This window comes from Polyergus mexicanus, unplaced genomic scaffold (genome assembly GCF_030449975.1).
Source record: "Polyergus mexicanus isolate NDT 795.1 unplaced genomic scaffold, iyPolMexi1.0 SCAF_15, whole genome shotgun sequence".
Taxonomy (NCBI): domain Eukaryota; kingdom Metazoa; phylum Arthropoda; class Insecta; order Hymenoptera; family Formicidae; genus Polyergus; species Polyergus mexicanus.
Window position 1 is genome coordinate 5,640,994 of NW_027223335.1, and position 26,380 is coordinate 5,667,373.

General features: G+C 35.8%; 1 protein-coding gene and 1 long non-coding RNA gene across 2 annotated transcripts in view; one reads left to right on the forward strand and one right to left on the reverse strand.

The window, feature by feature from the left end:
• Positions 1-26,380, forward strand: part of LOC138940022 (latrophilin Cirl) — a 517,985-nt gene that overhangs the window by 73,727 nt on the left and 417,878 nt on the right. The window lies entirely within an intron of this gene.
• LOC138940023 (uncharacterized) overlaps positions 2,306-26,380 on the reverse strand; it is a 180,605-nt gene continuing 156,530 nt past the window's right edge. The window contains exon 3 of the long non-coding RNA XR_011447930.1: positions 2,306-2,676. This is a non-coding gene — a long non-coding RNA (uncharacterized lncRNA). The remainder of the gene's footprint in view (positions 2,677-26,380) is intronic.

The window sequence follows — 26,380 nt, forward strand, 5'->3', positions numbered from 1 at the left end:
CTCTCATCCGCCCAGTCTCCACCATAATAATTGCAACGACCAGAACGACGAATGCAGAGTCATTCTCCACACGCTGTTACATGTTTCAGCAATGAAATAATCAGTTAATTTCGCGACGAACCTTTCATCCTTTTAACAACGAGCTTTAAACACTTCGTTATTATATGCCAATGAACAAAAATATGCTATTTATTTCTTTGCGTTCGCCTTTAATTTATTTGATTAGTACGTATTGTTTGTTGGATATTTATTTATAGAAAAAACTTTAAGAATGATATATAAATTGCTCATTATAAACGAATAAACATACATGTTAAATAACAATTATATATGTATTTATGGATTGTTTTAGTTTAATTATATATATATATATATATATATATATATATATATACATGTGCAAATGAACACGAATAATAATTATTTAAATCTATTTAACTATTTAAATCTATCTAGTTACTGATGCGTTACGTTTCCTACATTATTGTTTCATGACATAGCGTAGACTGGATTGATGTCGGTTAAATGATATTTAATTATCTGTTATAGATAATCCCTTGTAACTAACAATGTATATTGTGATTATAAGATATGTATAGGTATTATATTTAATAAACCAAGAATAATGAAATAGATTACTTAAATTAATGGATTTTATTTTGAATATTAAAAAATACAATATTATTAAGTTTACAATATTATATATAATATATATAGAAATTCAATTAAGAATGTGAATTTCTAATGTATTTCTCGCGATGTTAGGACAAGTTCGAATATCGCGATACACCTTGCAAAATCCCATCGTATCCCGTCTGCGTGCATTTCGCGAGCCGTCAACGACAAGAAAACGGCTCTGCGAATGGGGACGAGGGGGCCTCTCGCTCTCCCGCGACGAAACTTACCGATCAGACGAAATTCAACCGTCATTTCAAATAACTATTTACAGGTTGCTCATAAGAAGCCAATGTGGATTCTTGTATACGAAAGTACGCGTGCGTTTGCTTTTGTCCGCTTACCTTGCCGGAGAGAGGGACACCGTTGCCCCGAATTGGGCCCGCCTGCATTTCGCCTGCAGGGCGGTCTGCCCTCATTAGACACCGCTCGCTCGCGCACGGACACGTACACGCGTCCCTCGGCGTGCAATCATCCTCCGAGATCTCCGTCATTCCCTCGAATGACTTTTCGCCTTTCGTGCTGCGCGGACTCTTAGACTGAGGCCGGTATCCGCCCCCCCCCCCCCCGTTGGACTCGATGGTTACCCTAATCTGTCCCCTTCGCCGTCTCGTCGTTTGCCGACAATTGTATTCCGCGAGAAAGAGAAAAGAAGAGAGAAAGACAAAAAGAAAGAGAGAATCACATTACAACTATAAAAAAAAAAATTATTATTAAAAAAATATATATACAATATATATTTACATATATATTTTTACATGTATATTTTTCGGATCTTAAATCTTATTCAATTTTAGACAATATTTAGAAAATTTAAACTTTATTAAAATCTACACATGTGTGTAGTTCAATGCGGATATTAGGATTTATTTCTTTGAAATTAAGAGGTAGTAAACTTGACATCCGAAAGACCTAAATGATGCGTGTTGAATACAAGATCGCGTCTAATTGTTTTGTCGAAACGATCTACACGACACGACGACTAATTCCACGGATATTCGTTACATGGAGTTTCAAAAAAAAGTCGACAGGAGTAGACAGGCGCATTCAAAATGATCGCCGTCTTGATCAGGATCGGATGAGAATCTGGTGTTCCGCATCCCTACGCGTACGCAATCTCTTCCGCGCGTTCCCTTTTAATTCATCCTACCTTCTCTCATCGTGTTCCTTCTTAGGTTGTCTCTTCAGTCGACCGTTCATTCGGATATTGCCAAATATCTCGGGCAGATAAGGCAGGAGGGCCGTCTCCATGGCGCTTTGTCCGATGTGCACAATAGCGCACGATGGGAGAATAATAAGAAACTGGTGAATTCTCGATATAACGGGCGGAGGAAATCGCAGAAGGAAAAGAGAGAAATAAAGATAGACAGAGAGAAGGGAGAGAAAGGTGGATGCTTTGGAGACTGCGAGAGACAAAAGATAAACTCGGCAGAGATTTTGCGATACGATCCGCTAAATCTACATTTATATATTCCTATCTGTCGTCTTCTCTCTTCGATCTTTTCGTGCATTGGCTGGGCCTCTAAAAAAAAACGTGATCAAATAATACGCCAAAATATTTCAATTATCGATATTTGAATAACTGCTTAATTTTGTCTCCATTTCAATTTATTCAAATTTATCGGGAAAATACATTCTTGTTTGACGCGGTCCTGATAACTTGTATACTGTCACGAAGAAGATATATTCTTCGGAACTACCGTGCTTACGCAAAATCGTCGGCGTGCCTGTCAGGATGCATCGGGTTCCACGGTTCGACTCGAGCGAATTTAACGGCACGCGTATCGACGCGCCAATCATAATATATGTACGAATGTTCACACAACACACACGTCTACACATACAACCTGTCGGAATCTCTAGCGTTAGTGACAAGAAACGCCTCTCTCCAACGCGCGATCAGACCCTCCGGCTACCTCCGACATCCATAATTGGAATCGTTCTTAGATGACGTCAGTGACTAGGCAGCAGCGGCAGTGTGACATTGACGGCACGTGTTTTCTGTAATCACATATAATTTTCTTTTTACTTCTAATATGTAATTTTAATTCTTATATTAACATTTTATTACTTTATTTATTTTATACTTTAGTCCTTACTATTTTATACTTTATACCTTATTCATTTTATACTTTAGAGACTAAAATGAATGAAATAGTATATTTTAGAAATTATATCGAAGCATTTTGATAATTAAAATCTATAATTGAGCTTCTACCAAAATAAAATTATTTTGGAGTATTTTTGGGAGATAATTTTTTTTAGGTATATCTTTCGGTTTTTTATATTGATTATATTTTTTTAATTTTGAATAGATCTCTTTACGTACGTGTAACAACCGAGATTTATACTTAGAATATTAATTGCTTTACTAAAACATTGATATCAAACTTTATATGTCGTTCGAATTGCATACAATCATATTTATAATGTCATGTACTAACTACTATATAACGAAAGATGTGATAATTATTCATAATCTTCAACGATTAGACGTTCAAGTATGCGAGACATGCATTCTAGGAATATCCGATGATAGATACTTAAAGTGTCTGATGTACAATGAGTTGTCATTTTGGATGTGAATAGAAACTTTCGTCGTTACATAGTCGTCAATGACGTGATTAAAGCTATTAACTTCGTAATTACTTCAATATGCGTTGAGCTCTTTACGAATGTGATGAACATATATACCACTTGAAACATTACATTTCTATAAAAATAGAGAGAGAGAGAGAGAGAGAGAGCAGAATATTTTTAATTGTTGCATTTTTATTCTCCGATGCAATATGTACATACGTATTAATCAGTTGCATAATCTTTTTAACATAATAAATCGTTTCATATTTTTACAATATCCAAGAAATTTCAAGTCATAGTTCCTTCGGACAGATCAACGAAAATACATACGTCTTAATAAATTCGCGGATCGCACTTCCTACGCCGCAAAATTCTTAACTTCGATTAAAACAGTAAAGAATGGTCATGTTACTGAATCAACCGCGTAATGACTCTTTCAAATCTTGCAAAACCACACACGAAAACGGTTTCCCACATTCACGCGAATTCGCGCCGCGTTTCAGAGAAGGAGAGAACCGCGCTGCATTCTCTATAAACTTGGCAAAGAAAATCACAGTAAAAAACATCACAAAACGACTTTGTAATATACACGGGAGTCCATTCGAGTTTGGCGAAATACACCGCCGATCCAACACACAGTCGATATTCCATAGTTACGAACACGTAATCTCTGTCCGTAATAACTCTCTCGATCTCTTTTTTTTTTTCCTTCGTCCTTCCTTCTCTCCCTTCCTGCCTTTTCTCGCTCCCGTTCTCTTCAGAGGTCCGAGAGAACCTGCCCTGCCTGGTCGGTTCGCCGATGCTTCTTCGTAGTGGTGCCTCTTCTGTTCGTCTACCGTTTACATGAGCAACACACCGTTCCGGTCCCTTACCGATCTTGTTGTTGCGATAGCATCGCCAAACATACGCGGACACGTTTTGTCTTCTAATGATCCAAATAGAAATTATTCTCGGCCGCCTACGGAGTCCGACCCTCAACGATGTCTCCTCTGATCTGTACTCAAAAACGCATTCCTTAACGCGTGCTTGAAAATGTCAGAGTTAATAAATTTTTCAATATGTGAAATGATTAAATTTTGTTTAATTAGACTTTATATTTTCAGTTACAAGATACTCGAATACTTTTAAAGCTGTCATAAAAAATATACTCTCATTATTAGTAATATGTTGCTACAACCAAATTTTTTAAAATAAAAGAATAAAATCCATTTATTAAAATGTGAAAATGTCATATGTAAGCAGAAGAGACGGAATTCGTATGAACGATTTGTAGAATAAAACAACATTCATATAAAATAATATTGCGAAAGAGAGATAGAAACAAATATCTATAAAATTTTTCTAGATAGATATTTATAAATCAAATAATATAAACATATAAATTAAAGGAGGATCATCAAAATAAGAATAGCGAAACATTTTTATTGTTTTTTTTTTCCCTTATGTAATCTAATGATCTTTAATTGACATTTATATGTATGTATGCGTGTCCGTATGAATGTATATTAGTAGCGTCGCTATTCGAAATGGCATTGACATGTCAACCATTAATCCATTCGACTGTTTTCTCTTTGCACTTTTCTCTTTCACTTAAAGAAATCCCAGTTGTCTAGTAATCGGAGAAACAAATATCGAGTGTTTTTCGAAATTTTGAAGGTCGTTCTCTTCTCATAAATTGGCGCGTTTCTCCTCGGGGGACAAAACAAACCGGCGACACGTGAAAAAGCAAAAGGGAGGAAGCGAATGAATGAGAAAGGGACCATCCAGTACGGCATGGCGTCGAGAGACGTCGAGACGCTAAAGTGGCGAGTGCTGCAGATGGAGAGAACCAGGTTTAACGGTTCGCGTTTGCGGAACAAGTGGAGAGACGAGTCTGGAGACTCGGCGCGAGGATCGAAAAAATCGTCGTAAATTTAAAGCAGTCCGTAAGCATGGCGTGCCGCCCTGTCTGGCAATCGGAAGCAATTCAACATACGGTCTTATAAAGCGTGCGATGGAAAGGACACCCACGAGCATGAAGATACGCACTTTTTTTGGACCACACTAGTTGATGATTTATTTCATTGCGTCGCTATTTTCTCTCCTTCGTCGAATACTGCTAATCACTTTATATAAATCTCGCATGAAAATCATAATATAAATTATGTACGCATACAATGTGTGTGTGTATGAATGTTATAATAAAATTATTAAGAGATATAGTCATTGTGGCATCACTTGTGCCTGGAATTCAAGGCAAATTAAATATGCCATTGCTATTTCCCACTTTGGAAAATCATGGTCATCTATTTACTTCTATCCGAAAATGTATGAAATAATTTACGACAATACGGGAAAATGGACCGTTGCAGAGAGTCATGCGTAATTACTATACTAACTCACGCATTAAGGACAACACACAGGACATTTTTTCAAATTTCACGCAACGCTTATTCGCGGCGTACTAAAAGTCCGCGAAACGTCGACTAAAAAGACAGAACTGTCGAGCAAACTGTCGTAAATTCAAAACGAACTGCCACGCATGCACGCACGCACGCACGCACGCGGCTCTCTTGTTGGTCCCCGCATCGGAAGCAATTTACAAACACGTCCCCGCGCGCCACGTGGCAGGAAAGAGATTCGCGTTACAAAAATCTGTCCGATTTTTTCCGTCGATGCTATTTCTTAGCACACGCCTGCTTTAGCACTGTCATAAATAATCATATAATTCATCGAGTCGAACGCATCGCTCGCTATTTTGTCTGGTATAATATCTTCCGGTCTAATCGTGCGCTATTATTTTGATGTACGACAGGAGAGCACAACGAAGAGACGAAAGAGAGAGAGAGAGAGAGGAAATCAGATCCCATTTCACGGAACACGAGCCGCGATTGTATTCGTGAAACAATGCCAATGTTATCGTAAATTACGAGCACTTGAAACGCAACGGGGTAAGAGGTGAGGAGAGACAAGACGAGTGGTACGGAAATAGAAAAAAATCGCAGAGAGTCGTAAAAACGGTAACTAGAATAGCGATGCGTAGAGAGCACCATCGTGATGTGTTGAATCAATCGAAATATATAATAAAAAGAAATCGAAATCATAAACTGAATCCATCATAAAAATGAACATTGCACTAAAATCGTATATCTTCGGTATTGGATGTAATCTCTTTAATGTCACATTGAGAGAACGCATAAGTAGATTAGATCATATTGACTACGATACGTCAATACAATGGATTAAATCTGTATAAATCTTAAAAAAAATATTCTCTTCATCTTTTCTCTCAAACATGTAACATTCATTTAAATTGTACATTTTTTTAGAATTTGATAGGGTATTATTATTTTAACTTATATTAAGACAACATGAGAGAATCTTAAATTCTCCCGATGACTATTGTGGGAGATCCCGCAAATTTCGTTCACTCGCAAAGCATAACGAAAACGACGGAGAGGTTTAAACGGCGGAAAGCGACATCCGTCAGGGTCGATTCTCAACTGGACAGAGATGAATAGAGGTATAAATGTTTGGCGTACTTCTGCATCGTGCTTTGTATCCGTGCACACGCACGCCGCACGTGCGTGCAGCATCCATGGCCGACGCAACAGCGTGTAACGGACATACACACCAGTGTATTGATCTATACTCGTGTGTTGTATGACACATTGAATGTATACGATCCCAATATTTGTATCATCCACGTGGACGCCGCGTTCCCTTCGCACGGGATAGGATCAACGGTAAGCGTGATTCATTCTCCTCTCGATCGTCGGAAGGCACAATAGAATGAGCTCATTAGCAATTCAGCAAACTCGAAGAATAATAAACAAATTGAAAATGATAACAAGTCTGTGCTGTTAAAATGCTAAAGGAACGGACAAAATAAAAAACAGCAAGTTATTTCAAATCAAGTAGTATACACGCTGGATAATAAATCTATTATATATTTTTTGCACATTTTTGCTTTAATTAATCGATGGAAGATCATATTAATATATTTACTTAATACTGCAGAAATATAATTGGTACTTTCTAATATGATTTCAGTAATATACAATATTAATACAATGTTTTTTACTGTCATATTAAACTATATAATGAAAAATACTAAGAGGATTATAAAAAGAAATAGGAAAATAAGAGAGGCATTGCAGTGAATATAAATTATAAAGTTAATGAATATATGATGGAGTGTAAGTTTCATTATGAAACAAAGGCAATCGTTCGTTGCAAGATGTTTAAGCGTGGGAATCAACAGATGTTACGCGATGCCTTCCACTGAAAAACAATTTCCGGGCAACGAAAATGATCTCGAAAATATATGAATATACATATAATATAAATTACAAAATTATTACATTTTATGAATAAATGTAAATTATGAATAAATATGTTTAATATGTGTTAATATATATATATATATATATATATGTATATACATATATGATATATGCGCGTGTACTTTAATTGTTTCTTATTCAAGAATAAATAATTTTAGAAGCCTGTTTTAAATACAGTTCGGTTCGTAGAGAGTGAAGTTGAGATCGGAAACATCCTGCATTTCCCAGCTTCATCATATTAAAGAAAACGATATGCGATATTTTAGGGCGCGAAAGAATCTGCTACGCGTGACACGATCGCGCGTCGTTCGTTCAACCGCTATAAAGAGCGCATTTTTATTATTATTACCGACGATTAAATAACTTAAGTACCGCGTAATTACGCTAATATACTGGCGATTTTTGTGTAATATTCCGCCTGGTCGGTCAGCCGACGTATTTTTTACAGAAATTACACGAGATCAAATCCGGCCGGCCGTAGAGTTTGCATCCTTGTGCATAAAGTACATTTCGAGACAAGGAGTTTAATTGTCAGATTCTAATGATGATAATTATGCACTTTGATGTGGCCTGTACTGACGCACGCATCGGCACGCAGTTTGATCGAAGATATCGTTGCGGAAGAGAAACAAGAAAGAATCGTTAAAGAAATCATTTTATGTCGCATAATTTTACCTTGTCTTGCGGACCCTGTCATCTGTTTATTTAATTACTTAACACATTTCTCTTTAAATGCTATAATAATCTCAAGACGCGCAGATTTGTTATTATAAAATAATTTTCACGGACATTATGTTCCTTGAATTATACACATGGTCTATTAATATATTAGATTATTTAATTAGCCAAAATATCACTTTGCATATTTGGCTAATTTAAAAATGGGAAGATATCATTGTGATTGTGTGCGTATTCAATAAATTATTTTATATTTTCAATGTTACATATATACATACCCTATTAATATACATATATATAATTTTTGATAATTCGTTAAATAGTTATACTATTAAATCGTTTCATTGAGAAAAATCCAAAAAATAAATTAAACGTTTAATGTTCTCGTGATTATCGTTTTATTAATCATCAAAAATATTTGTGCATTTACATTTGCGCTTTTGGAAGCTCTAATTGACATTCTTTTTCCTATCGTGATTTTTAAATAATCATAATTAAGAAATTTTTATTACAATGCGTATATTGATATTACTATTCAATAATTGTTATAGAAATATGCAATTTAATAAAAAAATGCGCGATATTATATAGCTGTTTAGATCAATTAGTAAAAAAATTTGCAAAGTTACTAATTAGAAAAAAAATCTTTTTACAGATTCTTGAAACATCCGTAGAATATGTTAGAATTATTAGGCATAAAACATACTTCGCAATATCTCATCGGACATACACATACTGCGAAAGTAAATATTTTAAGGTTAAATTTACGAGTAAATCTTCTTCCCGCACTCAAACTTTTGACTTCATTTAAGTTGTTCCATTTCCACTGCAACACATCAAGTTGCTCCTGGAAAGATTTGCTCTGAATAGCGTTTACTACCGTATAGTTCTTGACTTCGTCGAATATTCAGGCGAAATGCAGATCTACACACATTACTGTAATTTCGTAAATTAATGTTTTCGATACTCGAACTCCCTACGTAAGCAAGATAACTTAGTCGTCAAATCTCAGATAACAATAAAATATAAATTGATTAAATATTATATTAAATGATAGCAAAATGCCTATCCGTAAGATTTATATCGTCATTTATTTGCGTTTAAAAAAAATCTACATTGATTAAAAAACGAAAACCTTTTTATACAATCAGTTTTATTGTCTCGAAATACATTGCCTTTCCGAATTTATGATGAAATGTGCGGATTTTTACGTGACACATAAATTCAGGAACATAAATCACAATGTGTATAAAACGGAATATTAGCTATATTTGAAATGTTAGGAATGTTAGCTATATTTGACGAAGTATAATAAATGGATCATATTAAAATGACAAATATATAAAGATATATTAATTCACGAAGATTAGAAATCTAAATTATATACACAAAATATCGCACGCTTTCTCACAGATTTTATATTTCCTCGAATTATCTTACATAATATATGTATATAATTTAATAAAAAACATATATACTAATTCTTATTATCTATTTATTATTTATTATTATTTATTTAAGTTATCAATCTTTATTTTTTCTTAATCTCAAGTTTCAAGTTGGATTTACTCAAGCAATACTGTAAAACTGTCAAGATCATAACATCAACCTAGAATCAAATTCGCTACGGAAAGATAGTTTGAAAATTTGTCACGATCATATTGGACAGAATATAAATATGAAAGAAAATCGAATACACATGTGTTGTAAATAAAAAATTAATTATTGAACTTTTCTATAAGTTTCTCGAGCAATGGTTCCGTATTCATTCGACGTTTCTTTTCAAGCATGAAGAATAAAACTCGTTCTCGGTTTGCGCGTCGAGTGGTCAGCCGATTCAAATATCTTTGATAGTAAGTTGGAAAAAAGTATGCTGACATATAACGTGAGAAATAAGCGGCTGCAAAAAGAAAAGACGATTCCGTAATCCCCGCCACTACCACTGTCGCGTCTATGTTCGATACCTTGCTCTCGATTATATACTTCATGTAACACTCGTGACGTTAATGCGTAGTGTGTTCTATTATTTAATGTACTGTTCACGTTTACGATTAAAATCTGTCGATGATATATATATATGTATATATCTCTCTCTCTCTAAAAAAAAAAAATTATAATAGAATCTTAAAAAAATGATAAAAGTAATGTAATGATTAATATAATATAAATTTTCGATTATAAGAATAATAAAAAAATGTTCAAATCGAGAAAAAATTTTTATTAGATACTATTTTTGCTAAAAATATACTAGAATCTTTGAAAAAGTTTTGGGTGTGACTTTTTTTGCAAAGAGAGTTACATCATCAATATCTAACGATAATTGACGAGATTCGCGAAATATCATCGATTGTCTTACAGGCATTCTCGTTTCGATCTTGTTCGCACGCTTACTACTTTTATCCACGATTCACAGATCAGAACTGACAATGAGATTGAAAACGCAAACTTAATCGCGAATTCGGCGAAGCCGTGTATAATTAACGGAAGTGGCGATGCAGTTTGAATATCGCTCAAACCGATCAACTGTTGCAAATAGAATTCAAATTGATACGAAGAAATTTTGAAAGATTTACCATGCAAGCTAATTTAAACGTCTTTTGGAGAGATATATATGCGGCTGTAGATATTGTTTCTCTCTCTCACATACATTTAAAAATTCGAAATTTTAATATTTTTGCAAACCACATTTAATACTTGTCAAATTACATTCTGAATACATATGAAAAATATAAATTATTGGAATACATAATTTAAGAAATATTTAAAAATTTCTATATAAATATTTAAATTATAATTAATTAAATTCATATTATTTCTTTTCAAATTTTATGTACCAGATATAATATCACTTGACTTTATCATAATATAACAATTACAACAGAATGTCAAGTGATCATCGTTTTTACGGTATTTCCGCGTTTATCCTGATTTTTATCCGAGATTCGTATATACGGCATGCATTTGTTTGCTGTCCTATGTCCTGTATTTATTGTAGACGAGCCTTTACACGAATAGCAACTTGCTGCAGATTCATCAAGCGGAATGTTGTGTCGGCAATTTCTGGAAGATAAATTACGTCTGCATACGCTCTCTCTCTCTCTCTCTCTCTCTCTCTCTCTCTCTCTGTAAATTCCTGTTTGCGATGCCGCCTTGCTACAAGATTTCGCGGTTTCCTTGCATGTATTTGCAACGCCGAAGCTTGCTTCCGATGCGCGAACAAATACATCCGTCAGTTACATAAATCAGTTGTACTACGTTAATTGGTAACTGTTTCACTTTCGTCTCATGTCAGTAAAAATATATCGCGCCATAATCTGATTTGATGACGTTTCTACAATAGTACAAGCTTCTTTCAACACAGATTCAACGTTAATAACGAATTTTGTTTTTCTTAATAAATATTTGTTATTTTATTACACAGTCACACTATATTTACAAGTATTCATATACCATATATTCGTGGAACATATAATATATAAATTAAATTCATTTTTTTGATTAAATATCTATGATTTGCTTAGCAAATCGTATTATTTTTTCATCTCCGTGCTTTTTCTTTCTCATTTTAAGATAATTGAAACACGACGAGCATCGGATTATTTTCATCTTTATCCGGATTAGAGCTCGTTGGGTGAAACGGATGCATCTGTTTATCCGTTTCTTAAATTACCGGAGCTGGATCGTTTGCGGAATTTATAGTGGATCACCAACGTTCGGGATGCGAATCGATTCGGACGTGAATTTCGTTTTAAACTGCAGCGTGAACGAGATCTCGGATGCTCGCATTTCCGTTCGCTTTCAAACGATCTCAACGAGCTATCGAGATGCGATAACTGAAAAAGAAGATCCTATCGGGTTGATAAATAAAATAAAATAGAAATGAAAGAGGGGGAATATATAAGAGTAAAGCAGAATCAATGAAAAGCGAGTAATGGGTACACCTTAAAAGAAATTTTCACGATATTTTTATTAAAATGTGATTATAAACAAAAAATCTTGGATATATAATAGTTCATATCATTTAAATAAAGAAGTAAATAATAAATGTATATATATATATATATATATATATATATATATATATATAGAAAGCAAAAAAATTAGATGATATATACATGAATCTGTTATACGTATAATATTTAATATTTTATCCAGACAAAATAATTAAGAAAATATAATTTCAAAAAAAATTAATATTATTAAAATATAGATAAATAACAATATATGTTTATAATATAAAATATAGCAAAACAAATAAAAATTAATTTTTCTTTATTAAAGACGTATGGCGTATTCTGAAATAATACGCCGTGTCGGTGACATCTAATTTCCCGATTCTGTTCGTGTGAGATTGTGTATGAGATTATCACTGATCCGCTCGTAAAACATCGCGAGATTTTCCATGATCCGTTTCTGCCATCGTATAACAACTACTAGGGAGAAACATAGTATAGATGTAAGTAAAAGCCTGCCGTTATATCGATCTATCTTAAGGTCGATCCTACTCTTTTGTCAGCAAACATTGATTTTCGTTGTCCACAAAGATTCAAAGGTAGTTTTGAAACGATAAAAACTAATTAAGCAAATAATTTTAATTATTATATTTAAATTAGGGATTTGACAAAGAAATCATCGCTCTGCAATTATCGCTGTTAAAAAAAATAACATTATGTTATTCAGTTTGAAAAACTGTTAATAAGATATTGATATTTTAAAATTATAGTGTGTAAAAAATAAGAAAGAATTAATTTATAATAATTTATTATAATTTATTTATTTCATATTTCTTAAATAATTTTAAAATATCAATATCTTTATCCGTTAACTATCATCCCGATACATATATATATACATATACCAATGGCACTATCAAGCATACATAATATATTTAGGACGATAATACAAGATTATACCATATGCGCCGTAACACACACCGAGTCCTTTATTTCAATCTCGCAGGATCTTTCGGAACGCTCGATTCTCGACGTAAAGCGCACAGTCATTCGGGACGATAGTTAACGGCAGTTTTTATACTATTATCATTTGACGTTACCTCGTATCGGGCATTGCATAGACCGATGCGGCAGTTCCGAATGATTAAGTAATGAACTATTTTATCTCCCATCTCTCTCTACCGCAATGTCGAATAAGGATTCCGCGCAAACAATCGGCCGGCATCAGCTGACAACGGCCTTCCACCTTTTGGTCCGTGGCGGCCGCGTTTCCCAGCGTCGACGATTGCACGCAACCGGGAACCCTGTGCCGGGTCTCGGATTCGATCGCTTAGTGTAATCCGGTCGGTATAGTGTAAGTGGTTCACCTTGATAGGGCCTCCTTTACCTCGGAGCCCTCTTCCTTCTCTCCACCCCGGCCCCGGTTTCGAGATCCCACCGTTGCTAGCTTCTACCATCGGGTCCCGTTCCCCCAACCTCTCGCCGCCACCTATTCCTTTTCTCCTATCCCTCGTCCTCTCACTCTTCCTCACGCGTCCTTCTCGCATCCGGAGGGTCTCGGCAGGGCCGTGCGTTTTCTCCCCGTGACCCGAGGGCACCACGGGCTGGCCCGCCCATTTGTAGCGCCCATGTCTGCGACCAGCCGCCCGCGGAGCGATACACGATTCGTGTACATGTGTGCGTACGTGTGGGAATGTATGGAGCCCCTGGTATAGACCGCAGCACTGAATAAATCCTCGAGATTTTTGGCTAATTTTACATCAGTTCGATATACGCGGATTTGAGTTTGATCAACTGTTCATATAGTAGAAAATTATTCGAAAAAAATAACGATCTTTAATTATTATTAGAATTCTTATCGGCTTCTTTCAAGAAATAAATATTTTGTTAATAAAGACTAATTGTAAAAATAGAAATATTTAATTTTGGAAGAGTTTAAAATAATTTGTGCTTCTCATATACACACGCATACATATATACATTTTTGGATATATTTTTGACTGTAACGTCATTTGTTTCCAAAATCTAGAAACATACAATCTTCGAAGCCTAGAATCTTCGTGATATTAAAATCTTAATCTTCCACACACACACAAATTCTAATATTTTATTATATTTTTAAATAACTTGTTTCTCAACGATTGCATAAACAATAATAGGCCATCCGGTTCGACATTTTTGACGCGTAATAAAATTAAAAAATTAATAAAGTTGTAAAAAATATGTAATCAATTTCAGAACTCATTCAGGCATCTTCATCCTTCTATCTTTAGAGAGATGATCATACGACGTGTATGCATCCGCAAGTGGCAGAGCATGTATGTATGTAAACGCGCATTATAAATGCATGTTCATACGTGCCGCTATAACTTTCTTGTGCTATTGCAGTCGGAAAGAAGAAAGAATAAAGAGAAAGAGAAAGGGAAAGCGAGAAAGGAGTAATGGAAAGAGTACGAGAAAGAGAGAGATCGAAGACGTAAAGTGTCGTGCGCACTGCCATAATTGCAGTTTGCGTTTCTCACGCGAGAAACTTCGACGTGATCTTCGGCTTCATATGAAGCTGCCGCTGTAGAAGAAGATAATTTCTGATGCGTGATAAAACCATTCGATTTATTTCGCAGAAATGATACGGCGATTTCGACGGATTTTGGCAAAGGACGAGTCCAATCTCTTCCGTAATAATATCGGAGAGAAACGATATTTTCCATCGGTGGTTACGAGATTAATTTCAAATAATATGATTTCAGCGCGATAAGATTAAGATCAAGACTAATATACATCAATGGCTATTCTGTCAATTATTATCCATTTTCGATTTAATTAGATTAATCGACGATATCACTGATATGCGACGTCAATACTCTCATGGACGACTGATCGAATCAATTGTAAATTATCGTAATACATTATTGTTGATATCGATCGATCCAATCGATAGTAGCAATGAATTATACAAATATCAACACATGCATTGCTCGCATGCATTGATGAAATACATTTAAAGATGAACGAATCAAATGTGATGGATATCAAAGAAATTTCGTTAAATATAACTCAAATATGTAAAATTAAAGAGCAGTGAAGATTCGCAAAACTGTATCTTACATTTATTGGATAGTTTGACGGGACATTTAAATAAAGACTCATTTGAACAATGCGTTCTCTTTAAATATAATTTATTCGAAATGATGGTAAACAAATGTTCTTCTAACCGAATCGTAATTCAAGCCTACAATTGTGGCATCAACGATCCAGAATTATCTAGCATCGATCGCAAAAGCAAGGCAAATTTTACATTTTTAATACAGCGTTAACAAGTCAATTATAATCGAAAATGTTTATCCGTTGTCTGTATTTGCAAAGATTAGGGTCTGTCACGATTCGTCGCGTTATATCGATTGCAAAATAAATTTCGCGGAACACCGGAAACGGAGATTGTTGAAATAAGACGATCGGTCTCTTGACGAGGCCGCTTGACAATGGCAAAAGAAAACATAGAACAAGGAAGCAGTTATTGCGGTAAATTACGTGTACGTGCGCGGAAGCGAAAAAGATCGATCGTTGTTATAAAAGTTTTAATCGCACCGCCGGTCGTTGACAAAAAGCATTTCCGCCGTCTTCTCTTTCGAGTTGTCGAGGTGTGCCCGATGGTGGACGTGCGGGGTCATCGTGGAGAGAGGCCAGGTTGATAGGTAAGTAAGAGTAACGCCTAGTTTGAACCCACCACTGAAGATTAATGAACGTGTTTTTCGCCGCGAAAATAAATCGCAGGAACGTCGATCTGTCCATCGGCCGCGACTGATCCCGAGATCGAGCGTGTCGCTGATTGTGCGCGTCGGAATTTCACCAGTTATGGTCGGTTAGCCATCTGCTTGGTTTGTTGGACTGAGTTGTCAATTGTATGTGTGTGTCCGTTAAATGGTATAAAACAACTTAATATAGATCGTTTTGTGAAATCGGAATATCCGATAACGCGAGGAGATAAATTAATAAAAGCATTTGCATGTTACGTGCAACGGAATTAAAACTAATTTTAGAATTTCGATAAAGATTTAAATCCATAATGCTTTGATTATTTTTTGACAAAACAATTCTTTTATTAGATTGAAAATTTAATCTCTTTAAAAATTTTCTTTAATAATAGTTTCTTTATATGCAATAACGCATTTTTTTATATTGAATTATCAATTTAAATTTCTATACGATATTATATCTCATTCATCACTATTTAATTTTATTAGACAACACAGACATATTTATATTAAGTAAATATTGATTGTAATGTGTGATTTTTTAATTAAATATCATTAAAAAGGATATCTAATATATTTTATTTTATTATTTTAATTTTTGTTAGTGACACATGGATAAATCGAATAATCTAAATATAACGTTAACTCGTTTGCTATCAGTAGAGACTTCATAGATGAAAAAGAAAGGTGAACAAATGGAGTCCTGTACTATGTTGGAATTAATTATCGAAGTTCTGAAACGGCCGGTAAAACCGTTACACAAACAATATTTACAAAGTTGTACTATCCACCCTCTCCGATCTCGCTTCTCTCCTCTCTTTTCTCGTATTTCTTTACACGAGTTTGCGACTGACGTGACTCTTTTTGCATGACAGCGAATGGCGCGAAAGTACGATGATAAAGAAATAATTGGTCCCCGCGGGAACATGGCGAAACGGGGATATAAATTGATTTCGATTTCATCGCGTTACTGAATTCTCGCGAATAGAGTCCGATTAGGAAAAACAATATGTTTTACCGAAAGGTTAAACAGTTTAAAAGAGTGCTAGAAAATTTATTACGAATATTAAAAGTCCGCAGTTCAAATTGATAGATTAATGGCTTTTTTAATAATTTTACATATCTTTCTATTAACATCAATTTTAAGATGTGGCAGAAATAATTTTTCTTTTTTTAGAAATTTATAGAGATTATAAAAATATTATTGTGTTGATTAAAATATATTTTCTGCTTATTTTATAATATGTGCATTTATTCCGTATACGATTTTGTCAAGTTTTCACAATCTAAAGTACGAAAACAATGTATGTCGCGAAACATTATCGCGGCGAGACCTCATCGTGTTTCATCCTTAAGAAGAAACGAGTTGGCTTGAAACGAAACGTTGCTCGTTGGATTGAATTATTTCATGCCACCGTTGTCGTTCTTCTGCGAACGGACGTATTGGAAGCCACCGATGGCAGCAAAGGAGAATGATGATGAGAAGAAGGAGGAGAAGAAGGAGAAATAAGGAATAAAAGAAGAATCACTGGACGCTCTCTATACCTCCGGCTACTGCATACGCATTTATTATAATCCACGAAATCCCGAAGAGAAGATTCCGCGGGTTATCCTCCGCGCTACGGACGGGATCGAAGTGGTTGATAGAGAGAGGAGGGCGCAAGTGGGGGCGAGAAGAGGAGGGTTCTCTCTCCCTCCCGATACGAAGAGAAAATATATCGTCGAAACAAAAACACGATGAGTCTTCCTTCGTATGAGTAAAGACGGAGAGCGAAGCCGGCGAGGACGAAGAAAGGGTTGCGAAGAGGAGAGAGAGAGAGAATGGGAGAGATTGGGGGGGGAGGGGGGAAAGAAGATGGCCGGATCGAGAAGATAGCTCCCTCTCTGCGGTAACCTCAATTTTTGAGCATAACTCATGCGTGAGCGAGCCGCGTTTAAATCTTCTGTCCGAATAATAAGAGGAGCGCATTTACTTCGAGGCTACTGCAGTGACAATCTATCTGGAGCCCGTCGACGCACCACGACGAAAAGGTATAAGGATGAGAAAGGAGGAGGAGAAGGGCACGTGGTGGGACACGTTTGGCAAGGCCGAAGGAATCGTTATTCCTTGCCGGGTTGCCAACCCGTCGGATGGTCCTTTGATTTTACCGATCTTGAAGACAGCCAGACTGGTCGTTTCGACATCGAAAAGTCGAATCTGAAGAATGTTTATGTCTGGATGCTTCCCAAATGTCTATATGACGATTGCATCCACTTTTTTCTAAATCGAAATTCTGATACTACTGATGTGTAGATATTAATTTTATGATCAAGAGAATTTTACAAATCTCATCATATTCATAATTTTATAAAAGAAAAATTACTTACCTTTGCAATCGGGGATGATTGATTTGAAATAGGACACGAATCCTTGAATATATTTAATGCATATTTTCTTGTAAAGAAATATCGCTTGTCTTAAAAAACTCATGCTATAAATTATTCCATATTCCCATATATAAATATGAATATGTCTTATTTACGACTCTCGCAATTTTTCTTATATCCTTTAATGTGCTAATTCTTATTAATTTCCGTATTTGCATTAGCTTCCATCAGATAGAATTCGTGCAAGGTTCCCGGTTTATGCTTTACCATACATTAACATAATGCGTCGCGAGCACTCCATTGACAGATGACGTCAATTAATACGAAATCGTTCGCCAAGTGCTCGCATGGAAATGAATTCTACCAGGAATTCGAATTACCGGTTTTTTTAATGACGCAACAAAATAACAAGTCGTGCGCGTCCCTTTTACATATTCGCTATAATAATATTATTATTATTCTTCCTATGATTCGCTTCCTGGCGAAGAGAGACATACAATGTCGCTTGTACATTAGTAATATCGATGCACCCGCGCGTGTATCAATGTCTTTCGCAAAAGTGCACGTCCGTGGCGCGCTGAGTAACGAGATAATCAAGCAGCCTCGATTGCACGTCCGGCTTGCGAGCTCGAATACTTATCTCGTTACGCGCGCAAAGTATTTAAAGACGCATGCGAGCCGCTCCTATGCAGCCGATCTAATTAAGATCGGAATAGAGTGCGCGAAAATGCAAAGCAAGCACATGCATATACGGGGTGTCTCTAAATGCATCGTTTAGATTCCGAGGTTCTAAATTTTCGTGTCCAATTATTAATGTTTAGGAATGCATGTATATTATATCAATGCATTTTCGCAAATATTAAATTTATGGATAAGAAAAAAGAGAGTCTTAATAAATTTTTATTAGCCCATTCTATAACATATAAGTTATTTTAAAATTATAATATTAAAAAGTACATATTAAATAATTGAAATAAATACAACGACCTTCTATCAAATAAGTAAATATATAAATATCTAAAGATCCAAACAATTATTAATTTAGAAATATTGGAATAGGTAGTAACAAAAACCTCGAAATTTTTATATAGAACAGTCATATATTTATTTTTAATATTATTAGAAAAGTAATATATTATTTCTTTAATATTTGAAAAAGGCATTATTATGCGAGAGACACCTCTTATATATGTCCACATTACGATATGGTAATTATTCGGCGCGCATGTTAAGATGTACGTAGTCATAAAATGTTGCGTAATATGGGAATATAGAAAATACTGAGCTCTCTAGCCCACCGATCAATCGAAATTAATCGATACACGAAACCGGTTACGCAATCCTATCGCCTTCCGTGAAAGTGAGGCGAATCGAGATTTACGGGGAAACCAGTAACCCGTTGTTTCTCGCACTTTTTTTTTATCTCTATCTTTACGCATACAGAAAACATGCCAATCGCGAATAATTGCTAATACTTTACCAAGAGGTCGATTACGTTGTCCGACTAGACCTCTGAAAGCCAGCTCTACGCATTAGAAATATACTGGCTTAGGTATTAAATATTCGAATGGACTGTTGCACCTAGGAAAAAATTTTCCATTACACTATATAATTGAATTATTTCCATGAAAATATTAGTATGTCCAATTCATTCTCTACTATAAATATAGGTACTCTTTAGATCAAATTTCCGAATAAATTTCTGAAAGCTAAAAAATATTCTACTCAACGTAATAGTACTTAACGTCACGTTACGAATAAAAGTCATCATCGTTTATCTCTAGCATCATACCGCGATATTTGAACACAGTAGTACGATATCGAGAGACACCGACTTCTCGCTTCGTTCTCCGAAAAACGCAACCTAAACGCGCGCGAAAGAGAAAAGGGATTGCGGACTTTTTAATTTGCCGCAAAATAGAGTTCTCGCGCGCGCCAGCGCGCTCCACGCCCATCCCTTGTCCCGCGCAGTGATAAAGCAAATAGAGCCGCTTCCGTCGTGCCGCAATAAACTCCATCACCCTCTCCTCCTCCACTCCACTTGCCCCCGTCCACACCCGAAATCGCACAATTTAAATAAATTTACATCCGTTTGTGTACGCGAATAAATTTCACTTCGTTCTTGGCGCCTCTTTCTCTTTCTCGCTTCCTCGCTTCTCCGCTTCGCGCTTCCCCGTCCGGATCCTTGTCCCTTGCTCGACGCGCGAAAATCATTTCGGGCCAGTCCCTGTCCCTGCGGTTTCTCCTTTGCCATCGTCGATGAATAATCAAAAAGGGGTGTTTTTCGCGGCCGACTGCCGGTTGATAGCTGCTGCCCGAATGTCGTGCATACAGCCGCCGATAAACGAATACATAGTCGCTCACGAATTTGTCGCAGTTGCATTCATGCCCTCTTGGTAATTTTCATCCTCACCCTCTTCTGCACGAGAGAAAAAGCTAGGAAAGAACTTTCCGCTGCTGGAATCGAAAAATAAGAAGAACCCGACTTTGATTTAAGATTTTAGATACTGGTTGTGATTCATTTGCTGTATACGTACGATGAGGATGGAAGAAATTGCGCGGTAACCGCGTGATATTATTTTTTTTCAGTCGCGCGAAAAAAATAGCATCGCCTGCGCCTGTTAGCTCGCTTGATCGTGTTCTGATGCTTGTTTTTTTGTGCTTTTTCGCGATACTTGACACATACAAGTCATGTTTTAATTACGTACTCGTTTATTCCCGATTAGCTACTTCTCGGCATGAAAAAATCTTTCGCTCGTCGATTTAAGCTAATGACTTGCAGGACGGCAGATAATAAAAAAGGATTTCATAGCTCGAGCGCGATCTTGCGCTGTTCTATTTGCGATTCTGACGTTCTGATGATAGGATTCTCACGCGGGACCATTTTTCTACATGACAAGTTTTAGAATCGCTTTTTGTATCTTCTCGCAAAAAGTATGAACAGATCATAGTGTTTGTATACAGAATGTCAAAAAACAGAACAATTACTTAAAATGTAATCTATAAAGGATTTTTAAAGAATCTTTATATTACATGAAGTAATCCTTTTCTCATCCGGTAATAATGAGAGTATACGTTAACGAGAGTACGATAAATTTTAAAAGGGTTAAAAGTATGTCAGTCAAGCTACGCGACTATGAATCGCATCGCATTCTACGACAACCAAGATAGGAAATGTCGCGTAGCGGGAAAATTGAGGAAAGCCTCAAGAGGAAGGAGACAACGGTGTCGTATTCTATCTACCAGACGCATTGTCTGCCGGCATGTGCGTACGCTGGGCAGGCGTGTGCATCCATCCACATACACGCGCATCGCACGCGTGAATACATAATACGCGCGCAAAATCAATGGCGTTCTCGGGAATGAAATACGACGCGTAGACGCGAAATAGCGTTCGCTCTTTCTGTTAACCCTATCGCGCGGGTCGCGGAGGCGCATCCGGGGCGTGTAATAAAGTCGATAATAACACCGAGCCGCGGATATTTAGTACCAGCTGTAAATCTTGGGGCAAATCGACGCCGTCACCGCCGCAGTAATGGCATTCGTCTGAATGCCATTACTGCGGCGGCAGCGAGCCATATTGCGTATTAACACACAGTAGTTTCTTCAGGATAGAGTTTGAAAACTTTGGGGACTGAAATTTAAAAATATACAATTTGCATAAATTTTTTTCTCATTTTATACTTTCATCAACAATAAATATAATAATATATATTAGTAAAAAATAAAAAAATCATAGAATTTTATATGATAAACCTTGAATAATCCGAAAGCGAATCAATTTATCCTACACTTTTCATGTCAATATACCTTAATTGATTTTCCGTCTCTCTTTTATAGATTGTAAGTGATATAGACAGAGAAAGAAAATTTGATTATAATTATCAGTACAAAAGAACGTTGGCAAGAGACCATCTCTCGAATAGATCGTGCGGTACCATAAATTAGATTATATGTGTTAGTAGACGCTTCGGAAAAAAAATCTTCATAATAACGCGGCGACAAACTTGTCGGATACATATTTCGATGAATCACAGATCGAATAATGTAAACCGAGGAAACTTCCGCTATCAGAGCAGCATTATTCGTTATTGATGCGTACATACGCGTCCGTGGAATTCGTGTCAAAGGTACGACGCGTTTAAAAGCAGTCGACATATTTGTTCCATTAACGATGCCATTCGCCATTAAACATGCTGAATTTCCATACATTATGCAAATGACGTCGTTTCGTAAACAAATATTATATATCGATTCATTAAAATAGAATATTGTCGAACACATTGTTTCGATCGACACGTGTTGTATACAACATGTTCGCTGCCCGTTTAAACGACCTGCCACTGTCTAATTACGAAAGAAGTAATCATCTTTTTAGATAAGGACTGGCAAGTAATATCGTTTCTCGGCGCTTCGAGAGAGTTAATGATTATCATTATCAGCAGAGAGGCTAATATATACAACTCACTCGTATTCTCGCTAATCGAATCCAGTTCCTGTTAATTTGTAATTTTCTTTCACGAGATCGTGATATGATAGTCTATCATGATTCGCCAGATGTTTTATACATTTTTAACTTGGCTGAATTCTTTGAAAAAAGATGTTCTTTGCAGAAAACATAGTTATTTATGTTCTTCAAGATTTGAATTACATTATAAAAACCTGTTTATCAATAGATTAGAGTCTCGATCAGATCTTCTCATTAAATGCTAATATATTATATAAAGCAAATAAACCGCATCATAAATCACACGCGTAATTATATATTGAATTCTCAAAAATATCTTTCGACTGGTATTTGTCTGACTTTTTATTTGAAGTTACTTATTTTTATATAAGATAAAATACATATATATATATGTATTTAGTGCGTTGTAATAGAATATATATATATATATATATATATATATATTTTCGCGATTACATGCGATGCGCCAGACATGTATCCGTATATTGAATAGGGATGTTTCGATTTAATCGGTTTGGGTGTTAGACGACGCCTATGGAACTTACTTAAAGCTTAAGAGGAGATCGACCGTTTGCGAGCAGCTGCTCATTATTCCATCTGTCTAAAGCGTGTATCCGTACGCTCGACGTAAAAGGAGTCTAACACTGCCTTTCAATCAGGCTACTCTTACAGTATAATTATAGTGGCGCACATATGGCACAAACAGCAAAAGTTAATGGCAGTCGCTAAACTAGAGAGAGAGCAAGTGGCCGCGAGGTACATTAGATCTCGATACACAAGATATGGCCCGCTTCTAGTGTATTAAGATTTTAATAATAGGGTTCTTCATCTACCGATGTGATATCGAATTTTTCTCCAACGAAAATATCAACATCAATACATTTACATAGAATTAATGTTTAAAAATAAAGTGGAATTTGTGAATTAAAATTTAATAAAACTAAGATTCAAAGAAAGTAAAATAAGAAAATTAAAGCATTCTTGAATTAATTTCAAGTAGATTTTGTTTTTGTAAAATTTGTTTTTACAAAAGAAAAAATTTTAAATTTTCATTTTTTTTTTATCAAATTGATTATCACGTTCTGTCTAAAGACGGGTGAGTAAGACAATTAAAATAAATTATCTTTGATAACAAATATAGAAAAAAAAAATATATATATATATATATATATAATTATTTTGATGTGCGTATGTGATAACTCGGTCTTTCGTTAAATTAAAGCGCGTTTAGCTCTTTATTAGGGGGAATTTCATGGTTCAACGTCGTTTAATAACGAGACACCAATTTCGCCATCGCCGCCATCGTCGGAGTACATCGTTGGGGGATGAGATAGTGTTCGAGGGCGTGCAGTTTACGAATATCTCTGCTCGCTCGCCGAGGGATGCGTTCCTTTGGCGGGGCATTTTCTGGAGCCAGGACGACGCGCATTAGCATTTCCGTTACCGTTACCTTCCTCGTGGGTATCGTCCACGGGAATTTCTGTCGTGAAGCCGGCGATGGAGCCGCGAATATATACTGCACGAGCTTGTAGCGCCCGTAAGGTAACGTATGAAAACACCGGTTTTCGACACGTCGACCGATGCACTTTAATGTCCGCTACCAAGAGATGGATATAATATTAACTTAACAAGTTACGAAATCGAGTTACTCGGATAATTTTTAACAACGATAAAATTCTGTTTCGACTATGTAATAATTCTGCAAAAATTCGAGCAAGTCGAGCCGATCGTGAAATTATTTGCTATTATAATATATTTAATAATTAATTAACATTATAAATAATATGTAACTACATACATATATCGTAAATGATCGTACAATAGATCTCAAAGCACATATTTTGCGTAATTTATTCATTCAATCAAATAAGAATCAAAGTAATAGGAAATCAAATGATAAATTATTTTCTTGCAATTTTTATAAACTCTAATTATTTCTTTAATACAACATACAATAAAATATACTTTATACGCGATGCTTTATCATGTAATTTTCTAACAATCTAAATATAATTCGGAATTAAAAACGTGAAGTAAAACAATCAAATTGTAAGTCAGAATTATCAACATAACGATAAACTCCATGATATATCAATCGTTTAATAAATAATTGATTAATAAAAATTAAAATATTTATATAATTTAATATTCTGCACATATGATATATACAATATATGTCATAGCACGTAAAATATTTCGGCAGCGAATTATCAATAACATGATATTCGGCCTTGGCGGCGTATAACGCTCTATTGTTTACCTTATATTATTGTTGACCTTATATAATACATACGGCGACACTTGAACAATAATGTAGTAGTGCACGAGACGATCCATCAAATTCCTAAACGTGATCGCGACAAGTATCGGGAAATATGAGCAGTAAATATATATTTATATATATTATAATTATATAAAGATTTTATTTCGAATTATTATTATATAACAGAAGGAAATACATAGCGTGCGCACTTTGTAATGTCCTAGTCTTCTCTCATAAAATCTATCAAAACTCTGACTTCCGGCCATATCGAGAACTCAGAAGCTCGATAATTCCTAACCGGGATCTCCGGCCGTTTTACCCGACATCCGTGCAGAATCGGTGAATTATTATTAAATGCCGTCAAAACAGCGAATTTATTTCGATGCGGTGTCTTATTGATGTATCAACAGGGACCATAGTCGACGCCGCGGGAGGCGACCTGGGGCCCCATCGGGCACTATAAGGATCATAAATTTCACCGGGTCCAATATCATGCCTGTAATTCTTTAAGCGTTTAACCTCATCCCGGCGTGGCCTATCGTCGCGAAATTATTTTGATGCTGCCCGTCAAATATCAATCGGACCGTTGTGGCCGCCACGAGCCGATCGATGGATCGATGGATCGAACGATCGCACGAACCGCGCGCGCGTCGATTGTTGCACGCACGGCGCGCTGTTTTATTTCCGGACGTATTACCCGAATAAAAATAACGGATTACGCAGTGTCGAGTAACGGATCGGCGAAAAAAAAAAATTTCTCGAAATTCTATTCGGAGTCCGCGAGATATTCCGCTGCATTCGGTTTGCATTCCATAGCTCGCCGAATCGAGATACCGAGCTATATGTATATTTCGCGGCTGATTGATAGCAGAATTTCTACAACGTCCGTTGAAATACGATGCGATAAAAAGCAAAATGAAAGTGCGACATTATGAATTGTATATGGCGTTGTGATATTTTACTATAGAGCTCGCTCTCCTAAAAGGCGCCCCACATTCATTCATTTTTACGGAAAAAGAAAAGATCACCGGGCGCTGTATGTGATACGCGCTTATTTGTGTATGGGAGAGAGAGAATTCGTTGTTAAAATAAATTCGAGTAAAACGTATCAAATGCCATTTTCAGACAGTACGTGTACTTGACGCCAAAAGGCACCAAATCAAATTCTGTGCCCTTTGGTCGCTAAAAAAACAAAACAAAAAAAAAAAAAAAAAAAAAATGATATCGTGTTTGTTTTCGCAATTAATTCTATTTTTAATAATAAATATTTATACACACACGTCTCTGATATCGTGATAAAAAATAATATGCTGATAAAT